The following is a 19433-nucleotide window of genomic DNA, read 5'->3' on the forward strand; positions in this document are numbered from 1 at the left end:
TTCCCATGTCTCTTTCCTGTTTGGGATGTTGTTCTTTTTTTCATTTCCGAGAAATTCTGACATTAAAAAATCCAACTTTTCCATAATATTTGTTCTTCCTTCATTCATTAATTATTTCATTTTGTGTCTGAATCTGCAATTTTCTCCATATCTGCAATATCCTCTTGCATAATAAAACAGTTATTATCTCTTGAGTAGAATCTTGGAGCTGATGCATTGAAATTTTTTGCTGACACCTCTGCATATCTCGTTGATGGCTTGCTTTTTTCTTTTACCTGATATTCTTCATTCCTCTCTTTATTTGTTTCTTTCTTATTTTGGATTTTATTACTTGATTGGTTATTTATTTGATTATTTTTCATGGCTACAGGGTGCATATTTTTACATTTTTTGTCGAACTTACATCCTTTTCCTTCTTTTAGGTTTTTGCATATTTTTGGATGTAGATCTCTGCAATCATCCTCATAGCCATCTAGGTATGCACATTTACCATATATTTCATAGTTGTGACATACCTTAGGATGTTTGTAGTAACATTTTTCTCCAAATCTGCAATTCCCTCTTTTCAAAAGGTTGCAGACTTTGTCTTTTTTGTATATTTTTTCCTCTTTCCTGTCATTGTGTAGATCTGGGTAGAGCCTCTTCGGCATTTTCTTTTGTGTTGTCATATCGTAATTTATTCTTCGTAGGTATGCTGCTTTATAGCCTCATATGTAGTATCAATGAGTATCTCTGCACCATACTTTTATCTTGTTCTTTGTTTTCCTTATCTTTTCTGTCATTTCAGTTTTGTTTTACTTCTCTACGTTTTCCCCTCTTCTTTCTTCTTCTTCTTCTTCCCCTTCTTCTTCTTTTCTTCATCCTCAACTATTTGTACATTCAATCTTGATTTAATAACATTGTCTATCCATGGTAGACATGTTGAGCAAAAAATTCTTGTGTCTTTTCTCATATCTTGCATTACCTCAGCACACTGTGGATGGGTCGGAATGTTGCATGCAGCACATTTTCTGATTAGGTTTTGTGGATTAACTATGCTATACCACACCTTACACAGTTTACATGCTTTTGGCATTCTTTTTCCTAATGCATCAATTAGAGAGAGAGAGAGAGAGAGAGAGAGAGGGGGGGAGGGGTAAATGCATACCTGTCGACATAAGCAATTTCATCATCATTCGTACCTATCTCAGGTGTGCAAAACACCTCCACCTATTCCCAGACGCATAACTCTCTCTCTCTCTCTCTCTCATACACACACGCACACAAAGAATCGACTCTCATCCTTTCTCTTTCATCTCCAGCATTTGCAGCATCCGTCCTGCCGTTTCTTACCCCCAATTATGATTTTTTTTTTTTTATCTTTCCTTTAGTTTTCTACTCTTTCCGGCCTTTTCACTCCTCGAGTTTCTTACCTCTTTGTACTCAAACCTCCTTAATGCTCTCTCTCTCTCTCTCTCTCTCTCTCTCTATTATTATTATTATTATTATTATTATTATTATTACTATAGCGACTAGGGCATGGACACTGCATTTGTCACACGATGTCTCCTTTGATGGACTATCAAGTCCTAATCCTTGTAACTCCTTGCAACTTCCCAATACCCTCCACGTTCGATGGAAGGTAGGGGGGTGGGGGCTGCCAAGGACCCGTGGGTTCTGGTTGGCGCGGGGTGGGGGTGTGGGGGCTTCCTCTACCCCGTGACCCACGAATTCCTAAGGTCAATATCCAACCAGTTAAGGGGATGGGAAATCCAGGGTGAGTGACCGCACGCAATCTGGGTGCGTGAGAGAGAGAGAGAGAGAGAGAGAGAATTATGACATGGGGAAAAGAAAGATGAACACGTGAAGCGTACCAGGAAGGAGAGAGAGAGAGAGAGAGAGAAAACTGTGACATGGGGAGAAGAAAGATGAACAAGTGAAGCGTACCAGGAAGGGGAGAGAGAGAGAGAGAGAGAGAGAGAGAGAGAGAGAGAGAGAGAGAGAGAGAGAGAGAGAGAGGTGAATGCTAGCGGAAAAGTATTCAAGTTCGGCTGACAAATATCCACTGTATGTATGGAAATATACGTATAAACGTACAAGCCACGTATGCTTATGTATGTGTATATATACAGCGAGTATGTGTATACACAGTGTGTAAGTCTACAAATACAACACCCAAGTTAACAAGAGATGAGTGAGTCATTTCAGACACCCAAGTGTTTTTGATGGAACACCTGTTAATAAAGTGTGGACCACATAAGCGTTCGTTTCAATTCCTCTACGTGGAACTTCTCTCATATCCAGACCACGTTAGCAACAATGAATCACCCGAGAACACATTATTGTGAAACTGGCGACGAAGTATGTCATAATATCTTTTTTCATTTATAATTTTCCACTGAAGTTCAGTATTCAATAAATAGATATATGAATCCAACGTACAATTTTACGCTCGTAATAGCAAAGTAACCTTATGGGACAAATGTACCATCTGATATGACCTACAACAAAAAGATAACATAAGAAAAACATCACCAATAAAAAAAAATGATAGCCACAGCAGATATATAGATAGATAGATAGACAGATAGATAATCACATTTCTACATCCCTTGGTTAGAAACGCTCACAGATATCTTGCCGCTATACAACGGAAGGAAACGCTTTACCAGCTCATTAGCAGGTGAAACGCCAATGACTGATTGATAACCTCAATGACAAGGTGAAAACACTTTGTAAACAAAGACATGGAAATAGATGTAAACAAAGAACCAAAGAACACTCTTATGAAGGAACGGATACAGATATTGTTGGAGTGTGAAACTATCTCCCTCGGGATGTTGCGCAACTGGATCGTCAAAACTTCAAGAGAAGATGCGACGCAATTCTACTCTACAACAATTCACATTGTTTTAATCATTTATTAATAGTTTTAACTATTTATGAAACGTATTCAATTATATTTTATCATTTCCAATGACTGATCTCTACTCTCTGTATTTCCCATTACTTTTTGTTATTTCTTTCTAATGAACACCATGATATTCTTTACAGGGCTTGAATTTCAAGTCAATGGCCCCTATGGTGGGCTTGTTTCTTATGAACAGAGTTCATCTTCGGAATGATAATAATAATAATAATAATAATAATAATAATAATAATAATAATAATAATAATACACTTCCGGGAGAGGCCCTTAAACATGGGAGTCTTCGCAGAGATCTAGAGTGATGCTAAACAATGACAAGATCATTACAATTAGAAGCGTACCTGAACCGGTTTCAGAAGGAATATAAGAACACAGCATATATAGAATTTAGGCCAAAGGTCAAGCGATGGGACGTATGAGGTCATTCGACGCTGAAAGGGAACTTGAGAATAGAAAGGTTTGAAAGGTGTAACAGGAGGAAAACCTCAAAGCAGTTGCGCTATGAATCAACTGTTTGGAGAGGATAGAAAGTAGGATAGAAAAAAAAAGAATATGAATGGAGGTACAGTAAGAGGAATGAAAGGGGTTGCAGCTAAGGGGCCAAAGGGACGCTGAAAAGAACCATAAGTAATGCCTACAGTGCACCGCGTGAGGCGCACTGACGGCACTACTCCCCTACGGAAGGGGAGGCGGGAGATTCAATTAGATACTCTTCAGAAAGACAGAATGCAACTGTATTACAAACCCAAGGGCACGTATGCCATTAAGACGAAATCTTAAATACAACCGTAAACAAAAGTCCATAACCCCCCTCCCCCCCTCTCTCTCTGAATAAGGTGAGGAGAACAAACAGAAAAATGGAGTCTGTTATCAAAACATTGATAAAACGTCCATTCAGACGGAAAGCAAAACTGAACTCAATCGCTCTCATATTGCAAAACATAGAACGTAATTCTCTCTCTCTCTCTCTTGTCAAATTCCACAGCGGAAACAAAGGCATAACGGGAACCTCTTACGAAACGGTGTATAAAATGTCCTCAACACCGTACCTTTGGTAAGATTAGAATCTCTCTCGCCTCAGAATCAGCATGCAAATGAGTGTCGGAGTACTACATGATTTTCCTCAGAGATAAGAATCATTTTTATTATATTCTGCATGTTCTCTCTCTCTCTCAAGGTGTTTCCCGAGAAAAAATAATGTTTATAATGTATTTCTGCAAGTTATTCGAAATGAATGTGTATAATTTCAACTCTCTCTCTCTCTGTTTCCCGAGAAAAGAAAAATTTCCATAATGTATTTCTCCAGGTTATTCGAAATGAATATATATAATGTTAATATTCTCTCTCTCTCTCTCTCTCTCTCTCTCAAGGTATTAAGCGTAATAAAAATCCATAAGTTCGATCTTCGCCCAAGAAAGTCAGTTTTGAACACACGATTCTTTAAATCCATTGTGTGTTTGTTGACCTGTGCGATAAAATGTACACCTGGTGATCAGTAAACTGTTGTGGGTTGGATCTGAGGTGGTTTTACACACACACACACACACACACACACACGAGGGAGCATAAGAAATGCAAGGAATTTAGGCCTATCATATCTCCCCACCCCCAAAAAATCTATCAATCTCTATTGACCCTGACCTAGGCTAACCGCAAAATAATGCATCTGATGGTCACTCGACAGCAGTGGGTTGCAGCCATTGTGGACACGCCAGGGGTCGAGCTCTCTACACCAAAATAGTCTCCAACTAAGTGATAAACTAACCCACTCCCAAAATATCCTCTAGTTATATGAAACTCTCTCTCTCTCTCTCCATTCCCACGCCTTTTATTATAAGGACCCCACTATCAGGCGATAGGGTATGAGGGGGGGCACACTTGGCATGGCCGTTCCCATCACGACGAAAAAAAAGTAAGCGTCTCTGAATTCAGGAGAAAGCAGACAGAAAGGGCCCCGGGGTAAGAGAGGCAAAATAATACAGAGAAAGAAAAATTGGTAAACGCTTTCCTCCTCTCTCTCTCTCTCTTCAATCTCTCTTGTCTCCTCTCTCTCTCTCTCTCTCTCTCTCTCTCTCTCTCTCCATTGTAATGGAATGAAACGAACAGCGATGCTGTCAAAATAATCGGATTTACCTAAAAATGTCATTAAAATTCGTAAGTTCAATGTTGAAAGGAATTTTTGAATTTCACCCTAAACACAAAAAGTAAATGTATGCATGGACGAATCTGTAAACAATTTGTGGTCAGCCGTTGAATGCTTTAGGACCAAGTACACTTGTTGGCATGAGGACCCTTAAAATAACAAGAATTTAGTGGTCTATCAAAATGCTGAATAAATGACATCTTTATAATCATTCAAAAGCCGATGGATTACATCGGCTCTAAAAAAAATGTACACAATTCTTCGCTAGAACAACAATCATTTTCCTTTCTCTCTCTCTCTCTCTCTCTCTCTCTCTCTCTCTCTCTCTCTCTCTCTCTCTCAATGAGCGACAGACACAGTACCTACTACCTAAAGACCTTACAGACCTTACATCTTGTTCGGGTTGCCCCAGGTCCCTCAGTGTGAGGCACCTCTAATGTCTACCAGAGAGTTGCTAGTACATCTTCCGGTATATTTTGCATCTTCCAATCTTGGATGGTCTGGGATGCAGTTTAGATATTTGTCGAGCTTATTCTTAAACACATCTACGCTCACTCCTGATATATTCCTCAGATGAGCTGGCAACGCATTGAATAGACGCTGCATTATCGATGCTGGTGCGTAGTGGATTAATGTCCTGTGCTTTCCTTCTATTTTTCCGGTATAGTTTTGGGCACTATTAATCTACCTCTGCTTGCTCTTTCTGATATTTTTAGTTCCATGATATTTTCTGCTATTCCTTCTATCTGTTTCCATGCCTGAATTATCATGTAGCGTTCTCTTCTCCTTTCTAGACTATATAATTTTAAGAATTGTAGTCTTTCCCAGTAGTCTAGGTCCTTAACTTCTTCTATTCTAGCTGTAAAGGACCTTTGTACACTCTCTATTTGTGCAATATCCTTTTGATAGTGTGGGTACCATATCATATTGCAATATTCAAGTGGACTACGAACATAGTTTTTATAAAAGCATAATCATGTGTTCAGCTTTTCTTGTTTTGAAGTGCCGTAACAACATTCCCATTTTTGCTTTACATTTTGCCAACAGAGTTGCTATTTGATCATTGCATAACATGTTCCTATTCATCATCACACCAAGGTCTTTAACTGCTTCCTTATTTGTGATGGTCTCATATTAGGCCCTTATATGCATATAGCTTTCTTTCTCTGTCTCCATAATTTATTGATTCAAATTTATCAGAGTTAAATATACCATCCTATTTACCTCTGCCCAATCATATACTTTGTTAAGGTCTCTTTGTAGAGCGTTTCTATCTTCATCACAAGTAATTTCTCTACTTATTCTTGTGTCATCTGCGAAACTACTCACTAACGAATCCTTCACATTATTGTCTATGTCTTCAATCATAATAACAAACAGTATTGCAGCTAACACCGTACCTTGCGGCACACCGGATATTACCTTGACTTCATCGATTTCTCGTCGTTTGCAATAACTATCTGTTTTCTGTTGTGTAAAAATTCTTTTAACCATCTTCCTACTTTATCCACGATATTGTGTTTTCTAATTTTCTTCGCTAATATATTATGGTCTACTTTATCAAAAGCTTTTGCAAAGTCAAATAAACCACATCTGGTTTCATTTCCGCTTTTCATATTTTTGAATATGTTCTCACGGTGGACTAACAGTTGGGTTTGTGTACTTTGTCCGGGTACGAAACCATGTTGTCCTTTATTAAACAAATTATTTTTTATTAAATGTTTCATAATATTTTTCTTCATTACCCTTTCATACACTTTCATAATATGTGATGTTAGACTCACAGGCTATAATTACTTGCCTCTAGTCTTGATCCACTTTTGAAAGTAGGGGTAATATATGCTAATTTGTGCTCATCATAAATCTTGCCTGTATCTACACTTTGTCTTAATAATATTGCAAGTGGCTTTGACGATAGAATGAACTACTTTCTTTAACAAAATAGCAGGAATTCCATCAGGCCCTGCAGCAGCTCCATTTTTAATTTCATTAATAGCCGCACAATATCAGCTTCATTAATATCTATGTCAGCTAAATATTCACTATTTTCATCCCTTACTTCTATATCATTATCTTCATTTAATCTAATTCTAGGGGTGAATTCTCTCTTATACTCCGTTTCTGCCAGTATGTTGCAAATTTCCTTTTTCATTCGCTTATACTCCCTTACAATTCTCAGAGGGCCATTCTCTATTCTTCTTTTATTCATCTTCTTCGCATATGAGTATAATAGCTTGGTTTTGCTTGATATTTAATAGGGTTTTTTCTTCCAAGTCCCGTTTTTCATTTTCTTTTGATTGTATAATCTTTTGTTCTGCATTTTCTATCTTACTTTTTAGTTCTAATAACTTTCCATGCATTTTTTTCTTTTGCAAGACCTTTTTTCCACTTTCTGATTTTCTGGAACAAGATCCTTCTGTCTCTTGGTATGCATGAATGATGTTACTTTTCTTCTTCGGTATATATTTTTTCCACTATTTTTCTCCAATAATTTTATATAATATCTCCGTATTTACCCTTATGTCATCATTACGAAAATGTTATCCCAATCTTTGTTTAATTCTTCATTAATTTCTGACCATTTTATATTTTTACTGTAGAAGTTGTATTTTCCATATCCTTCCCACTTTTTCATTTCTTGCTTATCTCTATTTCACTTGCTTTTGGAATGAAAACTGTTAATTCTATGACATTATGGTCTGAAATATTCGCATTATAAACTATTATTTCTTTAACATAATTCATCTCGTTCACAAATACTAGGTCTAAAGTATTTTCCTTTCTTGTTGGCAGGTGATTTATTTGTTGAATGTGTTATTCTAGTAGCATATCTAATAGCTTTTCAAATTGCCTCTTATCTTCTGCTACTATATTACTCTCTTTTTTATATGTATAAGTACAACCACAATCTCCTATTCGTTCTTTCCATTCTACGGAAAAGGAAAGTTGAAGGTCACAGATAGGAGAATAGTCCAGTCCTTGTGATTTCTACATATATCATCCAATTTTTCAATTATTAAGTCAAACTCTTTAGTATTAGGAGGTCTATATATTACTAATGTTCATCAATTTTTCAGATTCAAATCTACCGCTATTAGTTCACATTCTGAGTTACTATATTTCTCATATATTTTCTTGTTTTTTGTCTTCCCTTTCCCATATATTGCGGTTCCCCCTTGATTCCTATTTTTTCTATCTGATCTATAAGTTTGGAACCCTTTTATTTGATCATCATTCCCCAGTCTCTTGGGAATACCAGGTTCACTTATATTCATTATATCTATTTTCTTTTTCATTTTGGGTTAGTTCTTCTAAGTACTCTATTTTTCTTTTTGAGTTACTCGTAACTAAACCCTGCGCATTCATCACTATGATGGTTTGCGTTTTGTTTTCCTCCTTCATTTAATACTGGTAGTAATAAGGATTTTACCATGTCTCTTTCCTGTTCTGGTATGTTGTTCTTTTTTTCATTTCCAGAAATTCTGACATTAAAAAAATCCAACTTTTCCATAATATTTGATCTTCCATTCATCATAATTATTCATTTTGTGTCTGAATCTGCAATTTTCTCCGTTTCTGCAATATCCTCTTGCATAATAAATACAGTTATTATCTCTTGAGTAGAATTTCGGAGCTGATGCTTTGAAATTTTTTGCTGACACCTCTGCATATCTCATTGGTGGTTTGCTTTTCTCTTTTACCTGATATTCTTGATTTCTCTCTTTATTTGTTTCTCTCTTATTTTGGATTTTATTACTTGGTTGGTTTATTTATTTGATTATGATTCATGGCTACAGGGTGCATATATTTGCATTTTTGTCGAACTTACATCCTTTTCCTTCTTTTAGGTTTTTACATATTTTTGGATGCAGATCTCTGCAATCATCCCCATATCCATCTAAGTATGCATTTACCATATATTTCATAGTTTTTGACATATCCTTAGGATGTTTTTGTAGTAACATCTTTCTCCAAATCTGCAATTCCCTCTTTTCAAAAGGTTGCAGATTTTGTCCTTTCTTGTCTATTTTTTGTTCCTCTTTCTTCCCGTCCATTGGTATAGATGCTCGGGGTATAGCCTCTTCGGGATTTGTGCTTTTCTGTTGTCATATCGTAATTTATTTCTTCGTAGGTATGCTGCTTTTTTATTGCCTCATATGTAGTATCAATGAGTATCTCTGCATCCATACTTTTATCTTGTTCTTTGTTTTCCCCCTTATTTTTTCTGTCATTTCATTTTTGTTTACTTCTCTTCCGTTTTCCTCTTCTTCTTTTTCTTCTTCTTCTTCCTCTTCCTCTTCTTCTTCATCCTCAACTATTTTACATTCAATCTTGATTTAATAACATTGTCTATCCATGATAGCATGTTGAACATTCTTGTATCTTTTCTCAAATCTTGTATTACCTCAGCACACTGTGGATGGGTCGGAATGTTGCATGCAGCACATTTTCTGATTAGGTTTTGTGGATTGACTATGCTATACCACCAAACCTTACACAGTTTGCATGCTTTTGGCATTCTTTTTCCTAATGCATCAATTAGGATATTCACAAGATTCACCTTATTCATTTTCTTTGTCGGAATATGTTGGTTTATGTATATTTTCTTTATGAGTCTCTTGACCACTGGATTTTATTTGGAACTTCTTCAATTATTTTCAAGATGTTTTCATTAGATTTGTTCCAGTTTGAAGGATTATATCCTTCTAATATCTATGAATGTTTTTTGTATCTTTTTGTTAGGACTGTTGCTGATTTCATAGATGAGAAATGCCAGTTCCCTTCCTGCTACCTCATCGTATTGCGAATCTGCTAGACACGAACAAATTACGCCACCTCTTCCCGCAGTTGGAACTTACTGCCATCTTGTTCTGACTTAGAAGACGCTTTATCCTACTATTTTCACACTAATCTTATCACCGATAGTTCACGAACACTTCTAGATATTTCTCAAATTCAGTCGTATGTTAAACTTGTGATATCTGTTGATTAATCTGACTTCACGCGGTACGACTCACCAAGCAAGCTAAAAAGGATAGTGTAATTTACCTTTCCAGCGCTCACAAACAAAGTCGTAAATCATTGAAAATAAAATACCTACAACGTAAACACCAACATTAAAACTTTGTAAATCAGTGAACAGAAAGCACATCACGTGTCAAAAGTACTTTTAGGAACAATACAAACACAAGATGATTAGGGTTCAACTTCTAAATCATAATAATAATAATAATAATAATAATAATAATAATAATAATAATAATAATAATAATAATAATAATTGAACCACTGTGAATTTCTTCACCATCTGAGTGACTCACGTTGTTATCAGATTTTATGAATAATAATAATAATAATAATAATAATAATAATAATAATATGCCAAAAAACAGCCTGGTGTTGAATGCAGTGCGCTGAACCAAACATCATTATGTATGGCCACACATGAATGTCAAATAGCATTGTTTTACTAGTCACTAGTTACGTTTCTCAAACTCACAGAGAGAGAGAGAGAGAGAGAGAGAGAGAGTGGCTTTTGATATTCAACAAAACTATTTTATACCAAACCATTTTACTGTTCACATGGACAAACACAAACTTTTGACTGTTTACAAAATTATTTCCACTCTCCTAAACCCATCACAGAGAGAGAGAGAGAGAGAGAGAGAGAGAGAGAGAGAGAGAGACGAGAGAGAGAGCGAGAGAGTTTGAAGAGAGAGAGAGAGGAGAGAGAGAGAGAGCATGTGTTGGGGGCCGGGGGAGGGACCAACCTAAATGTAAACAATGAAAAGAATTTTACTAATATAATGCACACAGACCTCATTCACATTCTGTACGGAGTCTCCCCACCCGCCCCCCCCCCCCCCCCGAAAAAAAAAACAATGGAGTCACTGGAGGTATGTCACAGAACTACTACCCATAACATCTCTCTCACAAATATTCCATCTATTGACGACAGAGAGAGAGAGAGAGAGAGAGAGAGAGAGAGAGAGAGAGAGAGAGAGATCTGCCATCACAGCGAGGAAAGTAATTTTTCCATTCTAAGAATTCTCTCTCTCTCTCTCTCTCTCTCTCTTTATAAGCAAGAATTTCCTTTGTCTAATATACGACCAATCTATGTAATACTGAATGCATTTCACTATAACAAAATATCGGGAAAGATGAAATCAGTAGAAAATTCTATAAACAGGCAAATTTTAACATAAAATTAAAAAAATATATAAACACTGGTTGATATACAAAATTAAATTTCATACATTATCAACGCGTGCGTTGGAATAAGAAATTTGCAGTTTTAAGGAAACCTGCAAATATGTGGTGGTGAATAAATCGTAAGTTATTTTCAGTCAAATTATTCACAGACGAGAAATGCTTACGAATAAATAATAAATAAAATGTCATTCGCTTTATGAACAATTGACATTTAAAATTTAGAAAATTATTACATATTACTACAAATGATACTAAACCACATATGAATTCGAACACATACATACACACACATTATATATAGTATAAGTGTATGTATGTATGTATATAAATATATATATATATATATATATATATATATATATATATAGATATAACCCCTCCCCACACATGAATCAGAGAGAGAGAGAGAGAGAGAGAGAGAGAGAGAGAGAGAGAGAGAGGAGAGGTCGGAATGCGTGGGCAAAAGGGGGGAGTGGTTGGACTCGTGTGGGCAGGTGTGGTTGGAGGGCACAGAACTTTCTCTCCAATACCCTCGGGTATTGTGAGGCTCACGTCACACACTACAACTCATACTACTACCGCTACCCATTCAGGAGAATCCAAGTTCCTTTCTCTCTCTCTCTCTCTCTCTCTCTCTATAGACACCTTCCTTCGTGCCTATCCCATTAAAAGTACTAAGTTCATTTACTGCCGTAAAATGTCCAGAAAAAGTCATTGGAAACAATATTTCATTCTAAAAGTTCAAAGACAATTTTGTAGGTGGGTTGAATAACTTAAGCCTCCTAGTTTACTGTCAAATCTACACATCAATGAAATGTTCCTTCATTTGCATTAAGCGTTCATCAAAACAATATGTCTGCATCAACGTACCTAACGTTTCCTAAGCGTTCTGCAATTTAGCATCGTCTTTCATTGGCGAGATTCCCCCCGCACCCCCCTCTCCGTCATACTTTCTTTGGGAAATTCTCTCAGGTTGGAGAAGGTCCTATAAGCAACATACCAAAGCGACTGAGGCTGTCTCTAGTCCTCTTTTCAAGTTTAGTTTTTTGTTCCTAAGCTGCAGCAAAGGTGCAATACACTCGAATTCCAAGGTCTGATTACTGGACAAGGCATTCTTTTGCAAGAGAAAATGGTATGGATTGAGAACCTTCTTCTCTCTCTCTCTCTCTAAAAGGGATAATCGTTTTGTTTAATTTTCATGTGTGTGTAGGTGTGCTTTAGATTGATCTGGTGTACCGGTAATATACACCAGAGATTTACGTAAACATCTCTTGATTCCCTTTCGAAGTGGTGCCTTGAAACCTTACCACATGTCTCTCTCTCTCTCTCTCGCGCGCGCGCTTTCTAGAGAAGTCTTAACCAAACCTAGTACTATATAATCCTGCATCCTTTCCAAATGGTGCCGTTGAAACCTTACTACAGGTCTCTCTCTCTCTCTTTCTAGGGAGGCCTTGACGAACCTAGTACTATATAATCCTCCATCCTTTCGAATGGTGCCCTTGAAACCTTACTACAGGTCTCTCTCTAGCAATCCGAAACACAAATTTAATCATTAAGGCCTCTTCATTAGGCCTACCTAAAACGCCCCTCCTCCCCTACACTATTAAATGCATTCCTCTTCTTGATTTCACCCTCATGCCGCCGTCTCCTTCTACGCCAGTTCGTCATTCCTCGCCCAAGAGTTCTCACACATGTACAATAGAATGCTTTCAGTGCCTTACATGAGAGTATAAGCAATTCCCATTACACTCTAACTGAAAAGCATTTCAATTACTTTCCATTTCGTTAACTAAACGACGACAATCCAATAGAGTAACCTTATCTATGGTAATAAATAAAAAGAACAAGAAAAAAGAGCCTATATATATATATATATATATTATATATATATATATATATATATATATTATATATAATTTCTTGAGCGAGAGCGGACACCTTCCTAATGGTTAACAGGGCCTTTTGTTCGAAATTACATAACGAGACCTGCAGTCCCATTATTATCCACACATTATCTCTCTCTCTCTCTCTCTCTCTCTCTCTCTCTCTCTCTCTCTCACTACATGCTGATATCACTTATACGCAAATTGGACATGAAAAAAAATCGTTAATTTTGACAGCATATTTACATTAAACAACCATAATTGATACAGACATTGAATAAGCATCCGTATAACCAAGATCAACTCAAGAACACGATCCCCCCTACCCCCTTTCCCAACCAAGCCATGCTAGAAAACAAGGGTATGTACAAACTCCCCCAGCCACTTCTGCGAAGTCGTAATACTGCAAGATTACAAAAGCAAAGCAAGCACAAATTACTATCTGCGTTCGCTTCACCAACAGACCCTGACGACAAGAGACACGCTAAGGAACTATGCACACTGATCCAAGGGATGTCCATACTTCAGAAGACAGATGTTCAGATTTAACAAGGGACGGTTACGAAAACATCCAGCTACATTAGGAAACTACTGAGCATCGGTACTGCGCTGCTTTGAAATGAATACATGAATTATATTGTTGTATTTTTCTGCCTTCTATTATGCTTTGTAAGCGCGTGTACCATCTCTAGCCTCTAGGGCTGATTACTATTTTAGGATTAGGTCCCGGCTAGGCTAGACGGCTTTCATGAAAGGTTAGGTTCGAAAACGAAATGAAAGGTATATTATATAGGTCTATAATCAAGCAGCAACCAAAACGCATTCGCTGCTTCCTTTACTGTATAAATCAATACTGACTAATAACTAATTTGCTATCCAGATATTATCTAAGATCATCTTAGAACGAATTGTTATCCCTACCTGTGGAACTATAAATTACCCTGGGGCGGAGATAATGACAAAGCTTCTTTCCGCGTAGGGCTAGGTTTCGCAGACATATACTGGGTTTCCGATACTTACATAGTAATTAAACAAGGTTATGGGTTAAAAAAACAAAGAGGAACAAGGTTGGAAATGCTAAAAGAAATATGAAAACAAGTAAGAGTAACATATTATCGTACGGAGAATATCATAATCCTCCACGTGACCAAGTCTTTCAAAACATACTCATCGCCTGAACAAGCACAACCATACATCACGTAACATTTCAAGACGATTCTCAACAAAACCAAGCAAAACGCAAGCGCACGCAATTTCCCAAACTCACGCAAGTTCGATAACGCGCACGCAAGCACCACTAGCCAGACAGGATACCCTAACCTACTTCTGACAATACGCATACAAAGACAGTCAACATCGATCAAGCAAATATGACACAAATCAATCCTGGTGTCTGATGACCTCGTTTGTGACAGCAGCGAGGAAGACATATGAAAATACAACCAACTAAACTGTGGAATATGTTGTTGAAAATCACATAAGGTAAAATGGTGTTGGAAGTGGTTACGTCTACACCCGTTTTTAAATCTGAACTTCAGCCTAATAAACGAACAAAATACAGCAATCCCTTCTCTCTATATATATGCTTGGTCATCTAAATCACCTCTTCAACTAATGAAACATGAGAGAGAGAGAGAGAGAGAGAGAGAGAGAGAGAGAGAGATCCGTACTCCTTCCCTGTAATGGGAAACAGGACCTTTGTCCGAAATTACATAACGAGACCCTTTAGACCCTAAAGATGATTATCAGTCCCATTAATACCCACCTCATGGGCGCCCATCATTTCGCTTTAAAGAACACGTCAGTACAAATTATACGATTAGGCCTATAAGCTCCTCCCCACCTGCCCAATCACAGAAACCCATGTTTAGGCCTATACTTCACTGTTGCCCTCACAATGTACCTCCTGGGCGGGTATGGCTTACATATTCATGGGCCTACGTTAAGAAACAGGTTATATGCGCATGTATCTACACAGATAAACACGTTCGTATCTTTATTCTGCGGTTTAAAAGGGAAGTATCCATTTTTAATCGTAATTCCAAGTATTAATTTATGATACATGGTTTTGTGATCCACACAAATTATTCTCAATTACTAATACAGATTGGACGTGCACATTGTAAAAAATGCAAACACAAAATGTCTATTAAATAACATGACTGAATTCACCTGATAAACAAAACGGTCAGAACTGGTCATAACTGGATGCATGGTGACTTAGGACAAGTCTGAACCTGCATGAAAAGCAGCAAAACTATGAGGCTGTATGAAAATTCCGTTAATAGTTAGTCACCGTTTTGTTTGGTTGTGTTTTCTATAGCGGTCCTAGTACGGCTTATAAAAGTTTAACAACATTTCGGCTTGGATTTTGATTAGTAAAATTGCTCAAAACACCAACAGAATTTGTTCAAATGTTAATTAAAGTACAGCTCAAGCAGCTTGGTACAGATTTGTATGGGAATGACTGACTGCCTGTCTCACGCACATCGTTTTGTTTGAGTGGCAAGAAAGTTTCAGCGAGGGACATGAGTGTGTCAAAGGTGATGGACGACTATTAGACGATCTTGCACTTCAGGAACAGAAGAAAAGGCAGAAAAAATCAGTCAAATTACTCGGAAAGACCGCCGACTCGGTGAACATTGACAGACACACCGCATGGAAAATTTGAACGAGTAGCTTAACATGAACAAAGTTCGTGCGAAGATGGTACCAAGGGTGAGTCAGTCTCGTTATCAGCACAGACCTCAAATATTATGCAAAAATTTTGAGAATGAAAGAAAGTCATTCTGAGTAGGTGTTCAATAAACGGAGAGGTGAATTGGTAAAATAACCAGTAAAATAACTTTAATATTAAATGGGAGAGTACGAGATGTCGGTGTAGTATGGGGAGAAGGATTGATCTTGGAGAAGTTGATGAAACTCGTTACAACTGAATTGCAAGCCTAAAATTTGAAACGGGCAGGTCACGTGGGCAAGGTGATGTCGAAACGGGTGAGTAGTCGGGGATATGGCCTGGGGGTATGGGCGGGAGCTGATCCGTTCACTTGTTTTACCCTAAAGTCTAAATAGTCTCGCTTCCCCGAGACAAGTGAGTGTCCAGATTACAAGAGCCATATTCCGGATTCATTTTGAGAGCAAGAAACTGGAGACAATGCCTTACCGTTCCAGTAATGTGGAATATGCAGATATTTATTTATGGGTTTTGCAAGTTCCATTTCTAGATTACACGGTTTTGAACCACACCCGTATACAAAAAAAGGAAACGGCGATTAGGCCAATGTAAATAAAATACCTCCAGATCAAATGTTTTCCTTAGATACTGAACAAAGGGGGAAATTGCAAAAATCATTGAAACCTCTCTCTAGGTCAATGGTATTTATTGACTCCGATCGATGTGGAATAGAAAAGCAAGCCTAATAGAGTGTCCCCTCTGTAGAAGATAGGCCTATACATTAAAAACAATCCAAGATTTAAAACGCATTATCAAAAATCTCTCCTTCCCCATCCAAAGTATTCATCACATACCAGTCAAAGGGAAAAAACGCACATGTGAACACGCTTTCGCTTCTGTCAGATTAAAAGGAGTGGGAACAGAAAATTCAATTTCTTCATTCCCTCCTCTCAAGGGTAGCCAATTCATAGAGTAACCGAAAGAGCTAAAAAAAAAAAAAAAGCTGACTTTGTTCAAAGTGCTGAATCCTCCCTACCTACATACCCTTGTCATCATGATTGCTGTTATTATTATCACTATCACTCATTCAAGCGGCAAGGACTGTGCTATAGAATTCAACGATCACAGACATTCGCACAACTTTCTTGATACGTACAGTTAATCATTAAAATTAATTATATGAAGTCTGATCACAGGTGATTTACTAGTTGAAGAGACTGTAATGTTAAGTTTTTTCAATAACCTGGGCGAGAAAATCATAATTAATGATGAATTACTTTAAAAATTCACCTCACCCGCAAACGAGGCCTTAAATGCATATGTTTATTGAACAATTTCTGCTCAGAATGTCTTTTTCTTCATTTCCCAATATATTTACATAAACTTGTGCTATATCCTGTACGCGTGCACACACAAACACACACAATATATATATATATATATATATATATATATATATATATATATTATATGTATATATACAATTGTGTGTGTGTGCGCGCGCACAAGCATACATACACACGTATAAAATTTTCCTATTAAAGTTCCCTAGCACCTAAATCACTCCCTTAAAAATGCATATCTTTAACAGCAACTAATTTATTTCACAAAAATTTTCTCTGCAACATTTAACCAAAAATATTTTTGAAAATAAAGGGAACTTAGCACGAACATAATTTTAATACCCAAATATACCAATACCCTGTTTACAGCGGTCATAATTATACATACCCTCTACCCTTCTAGACCATGCCCTCTACGTCCAGGCTTTGTAGGAAGCGTTGCCCCAAGACACCTGTGTATACCTTTGTTATAACCTGCTGGTTATAAACTGCCACCCTTAGGGCAAAAGGTTTGTAAACAGAGCTCTGAAGGGAAGAGGTTCTTACCCAGGTAGGTAAACAACAACAAGGCAAAATCTCTGCTATCTATTATTCAAATAAACTTCTAGAGAGAGAGAGAGAGAGAGAGAGAGAGAGAGAGAGAGAGAGAGAAATTAGGATATATCTCATTCATTTCGAGAAATTCAATGTTTTATCAGTTTGGAAAACCTGTTGAATGTGGATGGAACACGCTAGAGAGAGAGAGAGAGAGAAGAGAGAGAGAGAGAAGAGAGAGACGAGAGAGAGAGAGAGAGAGGATGAGGAGCGAAAACGTAGGAGATAGAGGAGAGAGAGAAGGAGAGGAAAAACTAAATTCATTATGAGTAATTTAAAGGTTAATATGTTTGAAAATTGGAAAACTTGTTTAATATGGATCAAATACGAGAGACGAACTTTTTTAGGATATTACTGAATACTCACTTTAAGAATTTAAAGGCTAATATATATATATATATATATATATATATATATATATATATATATATATATATATATATATATATGTGTGTGTGTGTGTGTGTGTGTGTACATAGGTATATGTAAAAAAATTCCTGGAATATCTAGACAAAAGCAAACATGCACTTTATCCTTCGTAAATCTTAGTTTTCTCTTAGTATATTTAAATCAATAATGCAAAAAATGCAATTTAATTAAGGAACAAAGCAAATTACTTCAGCCACAGAGCATTTAAGTCTCTAACGGCCATATGATTAGGCCTACCATCGTTCAATAATAATAGGTGTACAGGACTACAAAAATACTTGTAATTCGTAACAATATACAGCAATGCACAAAAACAAACGTAAATTTAATTAATCATTCGTTCCTTCATGCAACAAGGCATTTTAAATTGTGGATTTAATGACGAATTTCCGATTTATAATAACTTTTGTATTACGCTCCCAAGTAAAAACCTATTAATAATTATCTTACCTTTTTAATTAACAAAGCAAAACTCTCACGACGAAAAAATGTTTATTCACGTCCTCCATTAAACACAGGCAAATTAAAAAATCCTTTTTAAACAAACGGGCACCATACAACAATGTTTACGAGAACGCACGCACACACAACCGTCAACGACTCTTGCTGGTTATATTCTGAATCGTGCGGCTGCCTCGTCCTCGTGTTGGTTCAGGTTGCCAGGGGAGGGAAAAATGTCGTATCGAATTCAATGACAACCACTCTGATCAGTAATGATTATATTATTTATTTATATAATCTGCTGCTCATGGAACTCAATTACTTTATATCTAGCTATGTATGGAGATTAAGATTGTTTTAACTGAACTGTAAATGAAAGATAGACAATAAAACGAAAGTGGTTATGCTTCATTTAAATTGCATCTAAATTGCAACGCCATTTAACACAAATGCTGCTTTTGATCGTTACAGCGAATACTAATGTAGTACTACGTGATAGTCTTGCTTGGCGTAACTTGAAACTGGAAAGACTGGATGACAAAACAAAGTTTCGAACCATTAAAAAGATGTTGTTTTAACATATTAGCCCAATTTATCTTCAGTAATGCAAGACAAGTAGCACCAATACGGTCCTATCAGTGGCTTTCCAGAATATCAGTTGAATAGTTGTTAATATCTAACCTTTGTTCATAAACTTCTACCAACATCTACCTGTGGTGTATTTATCTCACACTAAAGGGTCATCAGATAAACTTCCAGAGAGTCTGACCCTGACCAAACACAGCCTATACGTATAGGTGCTGCA

The 19433-nt window shown here is 36.9% G+C and overlaps 1 protein-coding gene across 4 annotated transcripts in view; it reads right to left on the reverse strand.

Moving 5' to 3' along the window:
• LOC135217103 (uncharacterized) overlaps nt 1-18800 on the reverse strand; it is a 316159-nt gene extending 297359 nt beyond the window's left edge. For all 4 annotated transcript variants that reach the window (XM_064252796.1, XM_064252795.1, XM_064252794.1 and 1 more), the window contains exon 1: nt 18638-18800. The gene's annotated coding sequence lies outside the window, so the exon portion shown is untranslated. The remainder of the gene's footprint in view (nt 1-18637) is intronic.
• Between the last annotated feature and the right edge of the window lie 633 nt (nt 18801-19433).

The sequence above is a fragment of the Macrobrachium nipponense genome, chromosome 7 (assembly GCF_015104395.2).
Source record: "Macrobrachium nipponense isolate FS-2020 chromosome 7, ASM1510439v2, whole genome shotgun sequence".
Classification (NCBI taxonomy): Eukaryota; Metazoa; Arthropoda; class Malacostraca; order Decapoda; family Palaemonidae; genus Macrobrachium; species Macrobrachium nipponense.